General features: G+C 35.1%; 1 protein-coding gene across 17 annotated transcripts in view; it reads left to right on the top strand.

Moving 5' to 3' along the window:
- Positions 1-19,457, top strand: part of NRIP1 (nuclear receptor interacting protein 1) — a 258,629-nt gene that overhangs the window by 32,802 nt on the left and 206,370 nt on the right. For 11 of the 17 annotated variants that reach the window (XR_009008158.1, XR_009008156.1, XR_009008157.1 and 8 more), the window contains one exon: positions 12,021-12,144. The exons of the other annotated variants lie outside the window; for them this stretch is intronic. The gene's annotated coding sequence lies outside the window, so the exon portion shown is untranslated. The remainder of the gene's footprint in view (positions 1-12,020; positions 12,145-19,457) is intronic. 17 annotated transcript variants of the gene reach the window in all.

The following is a 19,457-nucleotide window of genomic DNA, read 5'->3' as shown; positions in this document are numbered from 1 at the left end:
TAACGCATTTCGGGAAACTGAATATTTGAAAAATGTTTCTGTGTTGATTAAGATATAAGTAATAGAAGACCTTACTAAAAACAGCTTAAACAGTAAGGAGTATATTGTCTCACCCAACAGGAAGTTTAGAGTACTGGTCGTTAATTAATTGTCATAATAATGTTATCAAGGACCCACAAGGTATTTTCCATATTTCTTCTCTGCCATCTTGAGCGTTTTGACAATGTCACTCTTCATGGTTGCAAGATAGCTATTTTTCCATGCTACTTTTTTTTTAAAGTGGGGAGAAACATTTTCTAGTAAACTTCATTGGCCATAATTGTATCATAGGCCTGTGCCTAAACCCCTTTTTGGCAGAGTAAACATTACTTGCCTTAAGCAGCTTGACCTAATCAATATCCACCTTCTAAGGGTAAGAGGGTGAGTGTTCTGCCAGCAAGTAAGAAAGGGGGAGGCTCTGAGGGTAGAGCAGTGAACAGAAGGGGAAAAACCGCTGGCCCCTTGGAGCTTACATTTTATTGGTGAGATAGACAAAAATACAAAGCAATTCAATTTCATGACCTCTTATTAACAAGTGCTAAATTAAAATTAGAGAAGGGAACATGGGAGGTGTGGGATGGGGTGTGTGTGCAATTTCAGATTATGTCCAGGGAAGTCTCACCCAGAAGATGCCTTGCGTAAAGGCTGAGTTGGCGTGGGAGCTGATGATGCAGCTCTCTGGGGAGAAGAATGTTCCAGTTAAACGCCCTGTGGCTGGAGTGGGGTGAATAAGGAAGGATCTCAGGACGTGAGGTCAGAGGGGGAAGCCACTAGACAGTTTTGAGCAGAGGAGTGACCCAGCGTAACATTTTTACATAATCACTTTGGCCATTGTGTTAAATGGACCAAAGGGGCATTAAAAACAGAAGCAAGGAAACCAGTTAGGAAGCTTTTGTAATAATCGAGGAGGAATGATGGTGACTAGGATGGGAGCAGTAAGAAGTAGTTGGATTCTGAATATTTCTAATGGAAAGCCCACAGAATGTGCTGAGGAATTGGATGTGAGCTGTGGGAAGAGGAGAGGCCTCTAGGATGGCAGCCAGGGTTTGAGGCCTGAACTATTAGAAGAATGGAGTTGATATTATCTGAGATTAGGAAGAACAAGAACTCAGTTATTGACATATTAAATTTGACATGTCCAATAAACAATTATGTATATAAATATTTCTTGAAGACAGATCAATATATATTTTTTAAAAGGATGACTTTGGCCATTAATAACAGGAAAAGGCTTTAAAAATGTATACATATTCAAACAACAGCAATAAGGAGAGAATGCAAAAGGGGGAAATAAAGTGTTATGCAGGGGGAGGACTATTTTACGTTCCATTGAACAAATACAGGGAAACACTGGAACTAATTTTAAAATAGAGTATTCAAAGAAACATTTATACACTGAGCATTTATTTAGTGCCTACTATATTTTAGTTTCAAAAATTGCATATTAAATATATTTATTCCTTGAGTCAGTACCTCAGTTTTGAAGCCCCAAATCATGTTAAAAATACACATTAAAAAAAAAATACACATTAAAAAAAGAAATATACCACAAGGACCGATGGTACAGATTTAGTGTATGTCTGTTTACTCTGAACGTGATGCAATAAGTGATCCTTCTAAAGACATGTGTTGTTAACTGCCCAGGTTATCCTCCCACACCCCAACTTCCTCAGTATTGTGCAGCCTATAGCTAATGCGCAGGCGTATTGTTCAGTAGTGGTCCAAGTCAGGGGAAAGATCAGTACAATATATCTTAGGCGAGTTTATCCGTATGAATGGCTTTTCTTTTGAAGAGGGATTAGTCCAAGATGTCTTTTAACCAGATTATTGCACTTATTTACATTTAACAAGGATGCCGCACATAGCTACGGTTTTCAATCTGCATGCATCACATAAAATGCTGAGAAGCACCTTGTAAAGTACCTTTCATATAATAAGTGCTCAAGAAATATTTAGGTAGAAAATTTGATTTAGAACATTATCATTTCTAATTTATTTAAAAACTTAAAAAAATTATGGGACATGAAGTAGTTGGCATCGCTTGATAAAATGTGCCCTATCCATAATGTGAGGTTGTTGAGAAAACGGAATTATAATTGTTTTGTCAGATAAAAGTACTGTGTAATAAATACAAGAAATTATTTATTGAGCAAAGAAATATTGCTCTTTAAAATGGATGAGGCTTTCCTCATCACACTTTTGGCCAATCATGGTGAATATATGACCTTTGGCCTATATGACCAGTGAGGGAAAATGTGTATATTTAGAGGGGAAATCTGTTTGTTCAGAACATGAAGTGTACTGAATTACTTCAGTTTACCTATTTCTCATGTTAAGTAATTTTTGCAAAATGACCATCTCTCATGAGAGAGTTCTGCAAATTTACAGTAATTAAGCAAGCATTTATGTTAGTTTTATTTGAGACCAAATTGATGGTAGATACGAATTAGCCTCATTCTTTGATTGACCAAGCTATAAGTTTTTAATCTACAAATTTACTTTCAAGTTCTTTGGAGTGTATTTCTTTATATTCTCCTTTGCTTTTGTTTTTTAAAAAAAGGAGAGTTTGCAAAATCTGTTGCCTAGCAGTTAGCATTTGTTCATATGTGCAAATGATTAAGATGCTTGCCTAAACAGATTCTTGTCAAAGTAAAACTCTTATAGCAGCTTACTTTTTTATTATGTAAACATGAATGATATAAACAAGGAATATATTTAAATTATGAAGCACAATATCAAAGTGATCTCCTGAGAACCCACCAACCAGCATGGGATCAGAACTTTACTGATACAGTTGCATCTGTCAGCATGTGCCTCTCCTTGCCTATACCTTTACCCTTACTGCCCTCCCTGACCCCCAGCTACTCTTCAATTTTGTGTTAATCATTTACTTTCTTTTTATTCTCACATGGTTTCTTAAATAGTATGCTGTTTAATTTTACTTTTTTGTTAAGTTTTGTAAAATTGGTAGCATACTGTGTGTAGTCTTCTGAGACTTTTTTTTCATTCATTGTGTTTCTTTGACATTTATTTATATTGTTGAACATAATTGTAGTTCATTTATTTCACTGCTGAGTAATACTCCATTGTATGAATTTATTTACTGTCCTATTGGTGGACATCTGGGTTATTGTTGTTGGATTTTTGTTTGCTTGTTTTATTCATTTTTGATATATCTATTTCGATGTATCTATACATTGATACAGATGTGTCTGTGTGTGTGTATCAGCAATCATTTGTATGCGTACTGGTGTACATGTGCAAGACTTGAGGATAAATACCTAAGAGTAGAAGCATAGAGAATTTTCAACTGTATGAAATAATGCCAAATTGTTTTCTGAAGTCTTTGGACCAATTTACCTTCCACTAGCAATGTATCAGAACCTCCTGTTGAGCCAAATCATTGCCAAAACTCAGAATTGTCAGGCTTCTTAACTTCTCCTAATTTAGTGGCTGCAAAATAGCATCTTATTATGGTCTTAATTTGCTTTTCTCTGATTGCTGATGAAGTTGAACATGTTTTCATGTGATACTCAACATTGGTATTTTTCTTACACAAAATGCTTGTTCATGTCTTTTGTCCATTAATGTACTTAAGATCATGCATTAAATGCAGTTATTTTTAAAAAATTTTAAATTTTAAAATAACACACTTACAGAGAAGTTGCAAGTACAGTAAAGATACATTTTTTTCCCTGAAGATTTGATTTGATGCTCCATCACCCCTAAATAAATGAGTGTATATGTCCTACAAACAAGAACATTTTCCTAAAAACCACAATAAAAACCATTAAAATCAGGAAATTAGCACTGATGCATTACTACCATCTAATCCTCAGGTCTCATTCACTTTTCAAAAGTCGTCCCAATAATGTCCTTTATAGTAAAAGGTTCCAATTTAGAATCACGCCTTGCATTTTACTTGTCACATCTCTTTAGTCTTTTTTTCAATCTGAAACCATTCTTCAGCCTTTGTTTGACTTTCAAGACCTTGGCACTTTTGAAGACTATGTAGGCCAGTTATTTCATAGAATGTCTCTTCCTTTAGGTTTGTCTGCTGTTGCCTTATGATTAGATGTAGGTTATGAATATTTGGCAGGAATATCACTGATGTTACACTGTGTCTTCTCTTCTCATCTTGTAAGGTGGCACCTGGTTTCATTTTGACCTGTTACTGTTGAAGTTCACTTGGATTACTTGATTCAGAGGATGTTGGCCAGGTTTCTCTACTGTGAAATTACTCATTTTTCCTCTGTAATTAGTAATTATTTTGTGTGAAGGTGCTTTGAAACTGTAAATATCCCCTTCCTGGTCAGACTCTCATTTAATTAATTAATTTATTTGTATCACTGTGAGTACATGCTTCTGTGTGTTATTCGATGAGCTATAATGCATTACTATTGCTACTTATTTTGCTGCTCATCTTACCCTGAGTTAGCCGGTGGGATCCCCTTCAAGTTGGCTTCTGTGTCCTTTTGACATGTCATTCCTCGACCATATTGCTACCTCCAATTTCATCCCCACATTATAGAGTTAAACCACATTTTTTCCCTTTTTTGTACCTCCTAACAGTGGGAAACTTGCCTATTGTTATCCTAAATTTACTTACTTATTTGATCAGTCTCCCTGTCTGTGGTCGATCTGCCGTTTCCGTTGACCCTCCACCACCCCACAGTTCTATTTGAGCTTCAAAGCCACATATGTGGAAGCCCTCCTCACCCCACTTGGATTCCTACATTGCACAGCATGGTGCATCGTGCATCTTTTTATGGGCACCCTGGTCAGGCGTTGACACCCATCGTTGGACCACTGCCGTGCAGGGTTCTGCCCACCCTAAACCACCCTTCCACATTGTCCCCTCCCTCCACCATGGACACCTGCCTCATCCTGCTTGGGCTCTGACTCCCCCTATTAGGGATGCCCCTTTGCATTTTTAATTAAAATGTTATACCACACACACACACACACACACACACACACACACACACACACACACACACACACACACACACACACACACACACATATTCTGGATACCAAAATCTTTCTTGGCAACGTGCTTTGTGGTATTGTAGTTTATCTTTTCTCTTTTCTTTGTTGTATTTGTTGATGAATGGAAGTTTTTAAGTATGATGCAGTTGAAGTTATTAATCATATGCTTTATAGTTAACCCTTTCTATGTCCTAAGAAAACCTTCGCTACGCTGAGTTCATAAAGATATCTCTTATATTTTGTTTTAAAAATGTTAGAGACTTGATTTCTCTCCTTAAAACTTGAATTCCTCTGGAATTTATTTTTTATATATTATATAGTAGAGATCCAATTCCTTTCCCCCCCCCCCAAATGAATAACCAGTTGTTTCACTACTATTGAATGATTCCTCCTTACTTCAGTGGTCTGCAATGCAACTTTTATTAAATATCATTTTCCTTATGTGTGAAGGTCTGTTTCTTCTCCAGTGGTCGGTTTGTCTCTTTTCCAGGAGCACACTAACTTAATGGGTAAAGCTTTAAAATAAGTCTCCACCTAGGTAGAGCACATTCTGTACAGTATGCTTTTTCTTGTTGGATGGCTTGTCTCTTATGGGTTTTTGCTGTCCCATTGTAAATTTTAGAATCATCTTATAAAACCTTTGGATTTTGATTGGCATTGCATTCAATGTATTGGTTCAGTTTGAGGAGAGTTACCACGTTATAGTATTAGTCTTTCTATCAGGAACATGGTATGTCATCCCATTTATTTAGGTTGTATTTAATAATGTCTTCCAATATTTTCTCTGTATAGAATTTGCAATATTTACAAGTTACTTCTGTTCTTTAGATACATTTTCTTGTTGGATATTTTTTAAATGTTATTTTCTGTTTGTTACTGGTGTGTAAAAACACAGTTGATTTTTTTATGTGATTTATATTTAGTTACAATTAGTTGAATACTAAAACCTGTTCAGATTAAATGTCAGACGTGCTCAAAAGCAAGTAAGTCAGATTAGAAGTCCAGGTTTCTACTCTGAAATTACTTTTGATGTTTTAATAATTACTAGCTAATCATCTTGGTTTTTTTACAGCTTTACTGAGATAATTTACATACCATAAAATTTACCCATTTAAAGTGTTCTTTATAGCCACATGGGTGTGCAGCCAACACCACCATTGAATTTTTGAACACTTTCATGAACCTAAAAGGCACCCCATACCCATTGGCAGTCACTCCTATCCTCCTCCATCTTCAGCCCTAGGTGATTACTAATCTACTTCCTGTCTCTGAATTTGCCCATTCTGGATATTTCACATAGATGGAATCATATAATACATGTTTTTTTGTGACTGGCTTCTTTCACTAAGCATAATAATTTGCAAGATTCATCTATATTGTAGCATATATCAGTAGTTCATTCCTTTTTATGGCTGAATGATATTCCATTGTATTGAATATTATCACATTTTGTTATTCATTGGTTGATAGACACATAGGTTGCGTCTAATTTCTGGCTGTTTTGAATAATGTTGTTGTAAGCATGCATATATAGGTTTCTGTGTGGACATAAGTTTTCCCTTCTGTTTATACCTAGGAGTAAGAATTCTGGGTTATATAGTAACTCTATGTTTAACTTTTTAAGGAGCTGCCAAACTGTTTTCCAAAGAGGCTATGCTATTTTATTTTATGTCTCATCAGCAATGTGTGAAGGTTTCAGTTTCTCCCTATCCTCCCTAACCTTTGAATTATTCAGCCTTTTAAAAAAATATGTATCTATTCTAGTGGGTGTATAATGAAATCTCGTAGTTTTATTTGCATTTCTCTAATAGGTCATGATGATGAGCATCTTTCTGTGTATTTACTAAACATTCATGTATCTTTGGTGAAGTCTTCAAATCTTTAGCCTGTTTTTTAAAACTGATTTATCGTCTTATTCTTGAGGGCTAAGGCTTTTAATATGCTGGATACCATTTCTTTATCATGTATACATGATAAAGAATATATATAGAAAATATTTGCAGATATTTTCTCCCATTATGGGGCTTGTCTTTTATCTAAATTGTGTCTTTTGGAGAATTTGATGAAGTCCATTTTTTTAATGGATTGAGCTTTTATTGTCATATTTAGGAAATCTTTCCCTGACCTAAGGTCACGAGATTTTTTTTTTCCCTTAGGCTTTCTTCTAGAAGTTTTGTAGTTTTAGTTCTTACAGTTTGAGCTATGATCTATTTTGGGTTACTATTTTTGTATGTTGTGAGATAAATGTTTATACTTATTTATCAGTTTATTTTTACATGTGAATATCCAGCTGTTCCTGCCATTTATTAAAAAGACTTTTTTCCCCATTGAATTGCCATAGCACATTTGTTGAAAATCAAATGACAATGAATGTGAGAATTTATTCTGGGCTATCTATTCTGTTTCATTATCCAAATGTCTATCTCTATGCCAGTATCACACTGTGTTGGTTATTAGAGCTTTATGTAAGTTTTGAAATTAGGTAAAGTCCTTCAACTTTAATCTGCCTTTTCAATATCGTTTGGATATTTTAGGTTCTTTAGATGATCACATATATTTTAGGATCAATTTCTACAAAAAACAGCATGATGGGATTTTGATAGATCAGTTTAGGGAGAATTGCCATCTTAACAATATTGAGTCTTCCAGTCCATGAACTTGGAATGGATCTTTGTTTATTTAGACCTTTAATGTCTCTTAACAGTGTTTTGGATTTTAAGTGTATGGCTTTTGCATTTTTAAATTAAATTTATTCGTAAGTCTTTTATTTTTTGCTACTATTGTGAGTGAGGGGAATTTTTAAAATTTCATTTTTAGATTGTTTGTTGCTAGTATATAAAAATGCAATTAATTTTTATACATGGATCTTGTATCCTACAATCTTTCAAAACTTTCTTAATTTTAATAGCTTTTTTTGTTTGTTTGTTTTGTTTTGTTTGCTTCCTTAGGATAATCTACATACAGGATCATGTTGCCTGCAAATAAAGAGTTTTTTATCTTTTTCTTTTCCAATCTGTATGTCTTTATGTTTCTTGCCTGATTGCACTGAGTAGAATCTCTGGTACAGTGTTGAATAGTAGTGGCTAGAGCCGGTCATCCTTGCCTTTTCCCTAGTGTTAGAGGGGGAAAGCATTCAGTCTTTCACCAGTAAGTATGCTATCAGTTTTAGGCATGTGTACCAGAAAGGAAAGGTTACTTCACTTTGAAACAATCAACTAATGTAATATACCTTATCAAAAGAATGTAGGACAAAACTGCATGATTATCTCAATAGACACAGACAAAAAAGAAATGAAGGAAACAGAAAACAAAATAATGAGTTTAAACAAAATAAGAGAGAGAGAGAGAAGAAGCTACTTTGTATAAAATGGTGAGGAAAAGCTCCTGTGAGGAGATGAGGAAAAGCTGGTATCTAAAAAACCTGGAGGCCTTAGTCACACAAAGAATAAAGTGAAGAGTAAGTAGTTCAGCACTAGGGATTGCACTTGTCCTGTTCACTTTGTAATTCCAATACCTAGCACAGTGCCTTGCCCCTATAATTTGTTCTAATATCAAATATATAGTTTAGTATCTTGCTTTCTTGGCAGTCATATTCTGATCATTGTATCATGTCACGAAATATTCTTTGGAAACGTATCTTTTAATGATTACATAATACTCCACAATATAATTGTAAGAAAGTTATTTGAATGTTTTATTATTCATAGACATGCTTCCTTCCTACATGATTTACAACACATCGGGCATATTTCATTGATTTGGATTTAAGGCTAATTTTTCCATTTCCTAATAATCTATGATAGTGGTTTATTTTATATTATCTTTTGCTAATTTTTATTTAAGTATTCTTCTAATTTATCCTCCCTGTGGTCATATCTTTAGCTCAAAAGGGTTATAATAATGCTTTAATAGAGACCAACCATGAAAACAATTCTAGAATGTGGCAAAGTATCAGACATAAACTGTGGGCACTGAATATTTTTCCCTCTCTACATGGAAAAATGTAGACTCGTGAACTTTATGTACTATTACCAGGTGTTTTGCACTACCCAAATTGAGACTATGGTAAGTGAGTAGTACTAGAAAAAAGTCAGGAATTACGTTCCAGAGAACTGCCAAGGCCCTGTCTTGTTTTCAAGTAAAATATACCAGAGTGTGAATTCCACTTTCAGTTCTTACTAGTTTTGTGGTTTGGGGTAACTTAAGCTCAGTTTCCTCATCTATAAAATGAGGGTTATAATCATCATCTCATAGGGTTGTATATAAAGGGTTTAGTGCAGTGTCTGTTAATAGTAACTGCCCAGTATATGAGAGCGGTCATTACCTTTTGTTTAGGTTTCTCACAGTCCCGGGAGTGCTGGTAAGAGTGGTAGCAGGAAGGGTTCCTTATGCTTCAAGGCCTTGTCAGCAGATACCAGCCAGCTCCTCTGAAGATATTTACTTTTACTCTTGTCAGGAATTGGTCATTTTTTTTGGTGAATATGCCTGTTTAGAGACTATTTCTTGTCTGCTCATGTGCCAAAAAAGATAACGGCCCAAAAGGTGGTATTTTTTTTTTTTAATTACATTTTGCAACTTCTTTTTTTTTTTTTTTTAATTTATTTATTTATTTATTTATTTTTGGCTGTGTTGGGTCTTAGTTTCTGTGGGAGGGCTTTCTCTAGTTGCGGCAAGCGGGGGCCACTCTTCATCGCAGTGCGTGGGCCTCTCACTATCGCGGCCTCTCTTGTTGTGGAGCACAGGCTCCAGACGCGCAGGCTCAGTAGTTGTGGCTCACGGGCCTAGTTGCTCCGCGGCATGTGGGATCTTCCCAGACCAGGGCTCGAACCCGTGTCCCCCGCATTGACAGGCAGACTCTCAACCACTGCGCCACCAGGGAAGCCCCAAAAGGTGGTATTTTAAAGTAAATTAAGTTAGACCTTTTGACATCAACTTGTAGGTTACTCCTCCCAGCATCCATAAATATAGTTATGGTTACTTTCTTTTCCAACTTGAAAACAAAAGGTAATACATGTTTTTTTCAAGAAGGAAAGAAATGTGACTAAAAATTGAACAATTATAACATTGACAAGGGGCAAGATGGGATTGTCTTGGGTATAGCTTCTGAGGTTGGGGACTGGGAATTTAGGACATTTCCAAGGCCCCTGGCACATTCTAATAGAAATACTAAATTGATTGTAAATATGGTTATTTTTAAGTTCACGGGTAAAGTACTGCCTTGTAGTTATAGATTATCGGAAGTGATTTTTCCCTGCTCTCTCAGAAGTCCTATCAGAATTTATACTCAAGGCTCAGTTTGAGTCCAGGATCTATAATTTGGGGCATGACACTTAATCAGCCCTGCACACTGTTTGTTTCTCCTCCATAAAATGGGGTAATGCCTTCTCTGCTTGTTTCACTGAGTTATGAAGATTCAGTGAGGTCATGTCCAGGAAAGTGCTTTGTAACTGGTAAAGCATGTAGCTTACTAATTGTGACTCCATTTCATCCTGTCAGACCTGCCCTTTTCTCACTATTGTTTGGTAGGTCGCTGGTGAGGGTGACATGATACCCCAGAAATCTGTAATGTGCACTACATCCTAGGAGTGTTTGTTTTATACATATACTAGGGAGTGGACAGTGGTAGGCTGTTGCTGTTTTCATCCTTTAATTTGTTTTATTTATTACAAAAGTAATACACATTTATTGTAAAGAAACTAGAAAATATAAATCAGGAAAACAGAAAAGAAAAAATCAGTTCTGCAAAAATAATTACTATATCTATTTTTGTATAATTTTAAAACAGAAATTCAGTTATGCTGAACATGTTTCCTGTTTTTATCACGTAATATATAATATAGTATATTATTCCATGAAACTTAATTACCTTATATAACATTTTAATGGTTATGTAGTACATAATGATATGCTTATAGCTAGATATTTGTACATATCCTCTATTTTTTTTTTTTTCCAATTAGGATAAATCCTATACTTGGAATTGCTACATCAAGGGGTATACAACATTTTAAGAAATATGATTTCTTTTCGCTTCATTGAGATGTAATTGACATATAATAAACTGCACATATTTAAGGCATACAGCTTGATAACTTTTGACATGTGTGTACGCCCATGAAATCAGCACCACAATTAAGATAATACTCTTTTGTAATCCCTTCTTCTTGTACCTTTCCACCCTGCTATCCCCAGGCAACCACTGATCTGTTTACTCTCCCTGTAGATTAATTTGCATTTATTACATTTTTATGCAAATGGAGTCACAGTATGTATTCCTTTTTGTCTGGGTTCTTGCACTCAGCATAATTGTTTTGAAATTCATCCATGTTGTTGTTTATATCAATAGTATATCCTTTTTTGTTGCTGAATAGTAAATATTCCATTGTATGGATATACCATAATTCATTCACCTGTTGATGGGCATTTGAGTTGTTTCCAGTTTTTGGCTATTAAAAATAAAACTGCTTTGGACATTGGTGTACAAGTCTTTCTATGGCCATAAAACATTTGATATTTATTACCAAATTTTGTGCTGGGAAGGTTACATAGGTAGTATTTTGAAACAGACAAGCTTAATAGGAAAGAAACTAGCTATTTTTTTTCTTCCTTTTTAAAAAAAATTTGGAAATATATCCTTGGGAGGATTTAGAATTTTTACATGTAACTTAATTGAATTAGTTTGATAGAAATTTGAAATTAACAAAGGTTAATAAGTGCATCCTAGCAACTATAAACCTTTTTCACAGTTTGTTTTCTTGAAGCATCTACTTTTATCAAGTAAATGTATTATCTAGAAACCAAAAACCTTTTGCTTTCCTTTAGTGATCAATTTATATTTCATAAACAGTCCATATTTCTCTGTCAAATGACTCTTTCTGTATTGAACTTGAACAAGAAAAGATACTGAGAAAAGTTTACAGAACTTCACAAAAGATATTCCAGAATCTGGTCTGGAATTGATGCCAAACTATCTTTTTCCTCTTCTTAAGATACACACTAGATTGAAGGAGGAGTGGGGAATCTGAAGACTCCAAATGGCATCAGAGCTACTTTTCAACAGCCTTCTCAGTTTCCTTTCTCAGAAAGCAGAGACTCAATCCTTGGAGACAGACGGTGAGAATATTTTTCCTGAGTTCTTAAGGCTTAATCATCGTGACTTTAATATATTTCAGACAGTCCTTTCTTAGTTACCAATTAGCTTATAATCACCAGATTTGCATTTTGTGCTTTATCTGTGCAAATTACTTCATTAGGCAGTGTTTTTTGTTTGTTTGTTTGTTTGTTTAAGTGAATAGGATACAATCTCATAGCTAAGGAACTTACAGGGAAAGAATAAATATAGATAGGTAAATAAAATCAAACAGTAGAAAGAGGTTAAATGCCATAAGAAAAACACAAGCAATATTCTTGAGAATTCACAGGAGTAGATTACTTCTGGAGAGAGGGATTGAGATGTTTGAAAGAATAGTATTTATGTTGATGATGCTTAATTTGTTTTTACCAAAAACAAGGGAAAATGGATAGTTAATAGAAAACCGAAAATAGCAATCTGATTTCAGATAAAAAAAGTTAATTATTGTTTGGAGGAAAAATAGAAGTATATTTGGTTATTGTGGGCTTATTATAGTATAAGTCAGTGATTACTTTTTGAATTATATAAAATGGTTACCTCTTATAAGGCAAATGATACTATAGCAGCATTTCTGAGAAATGATTTAAAAATCTGATTAAATTGTCATAAGTAGGTGGGCAGTGCAACAGAAAGAGATGAGTGAGTGGCTAATTCTACTTGGATTAACTTGCTTGTTTTCTAGTATAGCTACAGCCTAAATGAATTTGTCATGTCTTAAGCTCTTGGACCTTATGCTGCTTATGCATGGGCAGAAGAACTACAAGTAAACTGGGAAAAGGCACGGTGATTGATTATTGCGCTCGTAATTAGTTGTTTGGAAGAGAGATAGCAGATAGACCATCCTAAATTCATGGTGTTTTAATGGGCCATGATGTTTCAAAAGGGGGATGGCAACTTTGAACCAGATTTGTCCTCTACCTGTAAGCATAATATGGTTGGCACAGTGATAATACTAACTCCTTTTCCTTCTGTTCTGATTATGTTCAGAAAATCTAGTGATGAAGTTTTTATTTTAATCATTCTACTTCTCTTTTATTTTAATTACTCTGCTTATTCTTTCTTATAATTTCAGCAAGGAAATCTTTAAAACATTATACTTATTAAATAAAAATGCTATAAAATTATTAGTAATTGTTGGTTGCTAGTCATTTTTCACATAATCACATATTATTTTTTCCTCTAAATTGAGATTTTAAATCTACCTAACTTTTATTTATAAATACTAAAAGTTCTTTCATTCAGGTATAATTATGTGGTAATGTCTGATAGTCTGAAATCTGCTTTTATATTTGTTGAAACATAGTTGATATTGAACCCCAATTGTCAACTTTTAATTCTGTTAAAATGAAGATTATAATTATGCATATTCTTGTGACCAGCAAGATATAATTGTATCTTGTTTGTTGTTCTTAATTTTCATCACCCTTGTTTTGTGGTAAGCACCAACCACTTTTGACAGTTGGTAAATAAATTGTAGATAGCCAGATGGTAAATATACATAGCCAACAAATTGTCCTTGAAAAATGATCAAATCTAGATCTTTCTTCCAGATAGAAGATGGATTATTTAGAATACACAATGAACAACTTTGAAAGCAATTAAAGTTGAATTATTAGTGATTATCTATATCATTTACATATATTTTTAAACCTTTCAAGATTTTACAAGTGAATATGTTAAGTGTGTTTTTTCTAAAGTGTGTTTTGTTAAACAGTTTTTCCTTTTGAATGAAATACCCGTGGTCAAATAAGTTTGGGAGATGTTGCATCATAGTATATAATATCTGTTCACTAGGACTTACATTAGCCAGTGGACTGTCAGTCTCCAAAAGGAGTATCTGGTTCTTTTGGACAGAGATACTGTCCTTCAGATACAGAGTCCTGTACTCTGTCGTATAGCTAGTATACGACAGAGTACAGTTGAAGACTCTGGACTAATATATTTCATAAGGTTTTACTATAGTTTGTCTGTCATACAGCTCCACTTTGAAACCAGTCATGTTATATTTTTAAGTATAATAATGTCCTGAATGAGAGGCCAAAGAGGACGATTAGGAAAAAAGGAAAAGGATTTGATTAATTGAATATTGCAAACCATATGAAACATGAAGTGTTTATAAAGCTTCTTAGTATCTTAGACCAAGATTTCCCTTACACACTTGATAGCTCCCCCTTTTGAAAGAAATAGTCATCCCATATAAGTCACAAAATAAAATCACCCTTTATTGTACTTCAGAGAACTCCATGTGCTTTCTGTGCTCTGTTCATCTCAGTGTAACATTTATTAGCTAATTTTGATAAATACTGATAATACAAAAGTTAATATCTTGGGTAGAATTAGGTAATTGACCATAAATCAGTTTAGTTTAAAACACTTGAATATACTCATTTTCTTACTAAGTGGAGGTTTTTTTGTTATAGCTCATGATTTCTCACTGAGAAGAGTGCTTTTTTGTACATTTTTTCCCTAGTTCAGTTAAATTGTTGATGACTGTTTCAACAGATGTCTTAAGTGTTAAAACTTTTATGTCATATATAGTATCTATCTGAAGAGATGAAAATGTGGGCTGGTGAGTTAGCTGGTGAGTTCTAACAGATTGGGTTACCAGGTTGGAAGTGAGGCTGATTGTCAACATGGAAAGTCTTCCCCAAACTTTATATAACACTCCTCAAAGTAAGGTTTTTAATTTAAGAAATAATACTTTAAAAAAAGTGTTTAAACTTCTGTACAAAGTTTTCAGTGAGGATATGGTACTAGTGAAAGCAAGATCAATCCAGAATCTGGGTGAGTCACTGGGGTTGGGGTTGATTGCCGTAAACTAACTTGGCTATCTCGCTGATGTTTCCCTGGTTTCGTGGACAACCTGGGCAAGAAAATTTGGATGTTCAACTCAAGTGAAGCGTCGTTAGTTTCCGACATAGCTTCCACCCACTCTTTAGTTTCCTTTCCCATGACCAGCATCTTGGTTCAGCGTTCTTTTCTCATCTGCAGCTCTTATGCTGCTAAGCCTCCATACTGATGTCCTGGCTCCAGTGTCTCACAGGTGCTAGATCTTCCCCAGAACTCCAATTTGCTGTGTTACTCCTTTGATCAAAATAGTTCAACGATCCCAGTAGCATAATGACCATAGAAAAGTAACAGACCTTCTTTAATCAATCCTAATTTACCATTACAATGGGAAACATTCATATAATTAACATTTTTCTGAATTTGATGTCTTTGAAGAATTGATTTTCCATAAGTCTTTTACTTAATACCTTAATTGACATAACTAACATTATTTTGGGAGGAAGATTCCCACTATACCAAGCCTCTGGGTCAACTAAGGTTTTTTTCCCTCTCCCATGAAAGGTTTCAAATGAAATAGTTAAAATAATTTTAAAATGTGTTGATTAAAGTGTCAATTCACTTTCTCTTCTTATTACGGACCGTAGTCTTTTTTTACTTAAATTAACCGTGTTGAACCCAATAATTTTCCTTGATTCTCTGGTACATTTGCCCTTCAACCATGTGGCCTGTGGTTTGCACATCTGAAATTGGTGTGATTCTAACAGTAGAGCTTAATATGCACTTTATTTAGATAATTTAGAATCTCCCCATTCTAGATTGGAGATCTACTAGTAATTTTCAAACCCTATTTATTTTCTTTTTTGCATTTACTTATAGAGAGATTGTTGATAGTACAAGCTATGCAAGCTTCTAGCTTGAAGCTTTTATCTCCCGCGATCGCGACTCCTCATTCCTGCCATCTTGCAGCCTGTCCGCTAAGCTTCTCGAAATATTTGTGGTGATGGGCGAGTTTTTGTTTTGTTGTTTTCACTTCATTATTTTAGTAAATCACTTTTATTGTGTTTTTAAAAAGCTTCTATCTATGGCAGATTGGAAATTAAGAAACAAACATACAAATTATACATCCAAATCTTTCATCATTAAATTCAAAAGACATCAAATTACTTTGTCAAATTGTATAAAAGATTCTAATTACTTGTAATTTTTGTTCTTTAAGTGGATTACCTAAAGTTTCTAGAACATACTGTGTCCTGCTATGCTTCCCTGCTGGGACTGATGCTCCTCCCACTGCCTAAAGGATGCTTTTCGCTTCTTTTCAAATTGGCAAAGCCTCACCTTTGTTAGAGCCAATTCACATGCCACCTCTGTGGAGTGCTTTCACTAAAAAGAGTGTTGCCTGCCTTCTCACCCCATCTTCTTCCCAAGAATTTGCCCTTCCATGCTTTTTTTCCACTTTGTTCATGCCTTCTCTTATAGTAGTATCTCATTATGTCACTGATTATATTTTTTCCTGACAAGATTGGGTCCACAAAAGGCTAGTTTATCGTTTAATTATCCTTCTGTCCTTAGCTCTCAACACACAGCAGCTTCTTTATAAATATCTGTGGCGTTGTTACTTCGTGTAAATTCAGAGTAGCAGTGACTATGGAAAGATGGGAGATATTTCATATCCCCTGTAGGCTTGTTAAAAGGTCATGCTTTTCTTTTCCCACCAGAGTTTTGGAAGCATTTCTGCACAGAGAACAATGTTTATCTGTCATAGTTATAATGTAAATTCTTGAGAATTAAGAAGTAGAGATTTCATTTGAAGAGTAAAACCAAGATTGTACTTCTCAAGAAGCACTTCTTTACTTTTGCAGACCAGCAGCACTTCTCAAACTTCTTGTCTCAGGACCCTTTCATACTCTTAAAATATTGAGAACCCCAGAGAGTTTTTGTTTATGAGGGTCATATCAGCCGATATTTACCATATTAGAAATTGAAACTGAGAAAAATTTTAAAACACAGAAGTACACAAGGATGCACTCCAGTAGCCATCAACACAGTGCCATACATCCTGTAGCCCCAGACAACTCCACTGTACACTTATGAGAGAAAGAGACAAGAAAGCAGATAACAGTTTAGTGTTATGAAAATAGTACTGACCTCACGTTCCTCCTGAATGGATCATGGGTACCCTTGGAGTCCCTGGACCACACTTTGAGAACTGCTGCTTTACAGGAATTCACTTTAATTGCCAACAGAATGTTCTGTATTTTTATTTCAATAATGTTTTAGCCTAGCTTTTGTGTTTGTGGGTTAGTATTAGTAAATTGCCTATTTTTTTTTTTTTAATGTCTGCATGGTCTATCATGTTACCCACTCTTCTATTAATGTCTAGACATAGAATGTGCTGGAACCTATTACCAGTGTTGGCTTGGCAGCTATAAGAAGGAGATGCTTACTCAAGGAGAAGTCATATTATTTGTGGATACTCAGTAAGATCATTCCTTGTTATGCCCTGTCAGTAGCCTGGCTTTTTTTTTTTTTTAATTTATTTATTTTTCTAACATCTTTATTGGAGTATAATTGCTTTACAATGTTGCGTTAGTTTCTGCTGTATAACAAAGTGAATCAGCTATACATACGCATATGTATATCCCCATATCCCCTCCGTCTTACGTCTCGCTCCCACCCTCCCTATCCCAACCCTCTAGGTGGTCACAAAGCACCGAGCTGATCTCCCTGTGCTATGCGGCTGCTTCCCACTAGCTATCTATTTTACATTTGAGAGTGTATATATGTCCATGCCACTCTCTCACTTCGTCCCAGCTTACCCTTCCCCCTCCCCGTGTCCTCAAGTCCATTCTCTATGTCTATGTCTTTATTCCTATCCTGCCCCTAGGTTCATGAGAACCATTTTTTTTTTAGATTCCATATATATGTGTTAGCATACAGTATTTGTTTTTCTCTTTCTGACTTGCTTCACTCTGTATGACAGACTCTAGGCCCATCCACCTCACTGCAAATAATTCAATTTCGTTTCTTTTTATGGCTGAGTAATATTCCATTGTATATATGTGCCACATCTTGTTTATCCATTCATCTGTCGATGGGCACTTAGGTTGCTTCCATGTCCTGGTTATTGTAAATAGTGCTGCAGTGAACGTTGTGAGTACCATGCTTTTAAGTGCTAACCTTTTTTATGACTTATGAACCTCCAAATACTACTTCTGTGATGATTCTCCTTACTCCAGAGGGTTTGGAGATTTGGTCATTTTCTTAATTATTTCACCAAGTAAAGTATATATCTTTTTCGGGGGAGTGAGAAGTCTTCCCTTCGAAATCTTTTCTTCTGCTCTCCTTTGTTTGACCTACCCCTCCATTTGCCTCAGCCTGATGATCCCTGAGGCTGGCTCTCCTTTTCTGAAAGTTCTGTCTGCTTTCTGGTAGATAGTTACTTGGCCCTAGTGACTCCTGTTCTTTTTTACTCCCTACCCTCTTACCTTGGCTGATACTCTGTTAAATTCTTTCTGAGGTCTTAGCAGGACAGTTAGTCTCTTACACTATTTGATGACTCTCTTCAAATTAAAAGGGTCTTCCCCGGAGAGTTTTGGGAATGCACTGTGTGTACCTGTCAGCTGCATGGGAACACCAAGATGGCTGCTCATTCAGACTCTTGTTAATTCACTGACAGTTCAATATTCTGTTTACTCATCATCTTTTTATTGTGTGGTGTCATGGTATGAGCTGTAATTTGGGGATTTATCATTATGAGTGATCAACTAGAAGCACAAAGCTGATAGAATGTTGGGAACTTTTTATTTTTTAATTCTGTGTCCTGAACATAGTAGGCAGTCAGTAAATGTTTGCTAAGTTAATTTTATTTTCATTAGTGTTGATGAAACTCTGAGCTCCAACGACGACCTTATGGTTTAAGCCAGGCCTCTCTCTCTTATAGCCAAGGGAGCTATGCCATCACACTGTTCTGAAAAAGTACATGTCACTGCCTTCTAAGCAAAATCCTTACCCGATACTTAATGAAGATTGCTATTTGAAATACACAAAATTCATATCTCCAACAGAATTCTGATTCTGACTCTTTGTTGAATACCTCCTCAAGAGTTCTTAGTTTTCTTAAAAATTCGTATGTCATGTTACTACAGTGTTTTACAAACCTGGGCTTGAGTCACCATAATTTTCTTCTTCTTTTTTTGATTTAATGAACGTGCTATTAAAAATACCCTATTTTATAACACTATTTATGTTATATAAATTGCTTTCTAAATATTTAAACCAGGCTTCATTGTTTTTCAGAGTTGTCTTTTTCTTCAACTCTCCCTCCCCTGCCTTATTTTGACTGTGTTTTCTTCTCTGTACTAATTTGCTTCAATTACTTTTCCCCTCTAAGCCATCAACAACTCTACAGCTTCTGTTTTTGTTTTTGTCTTTTAACATGCACTTAGTCATACCATTGCCTGTAAACCTTCTACTGCTCACTAGATAAAGGCCAGCTCCTTGGCAT

The sequence above is a fragment of the Balaenoptera acutorostrata genome, chromosome 4 (assembly GCF_949987535.1).
Source record: "Balaenoptera acutorostrata chromosome 4, mBalAcu1.1, whole genome shotgun sequence".
NCBI lineage: Eukaryota > Metazoa > Chordata > Mammalia > Artiodactyla > Balaenopteridae > Balaenoptera > Balaenoptera acutorostrata.
This window is presented reverse-complemented; position numbering and strand designations above follow the sequence as displayed.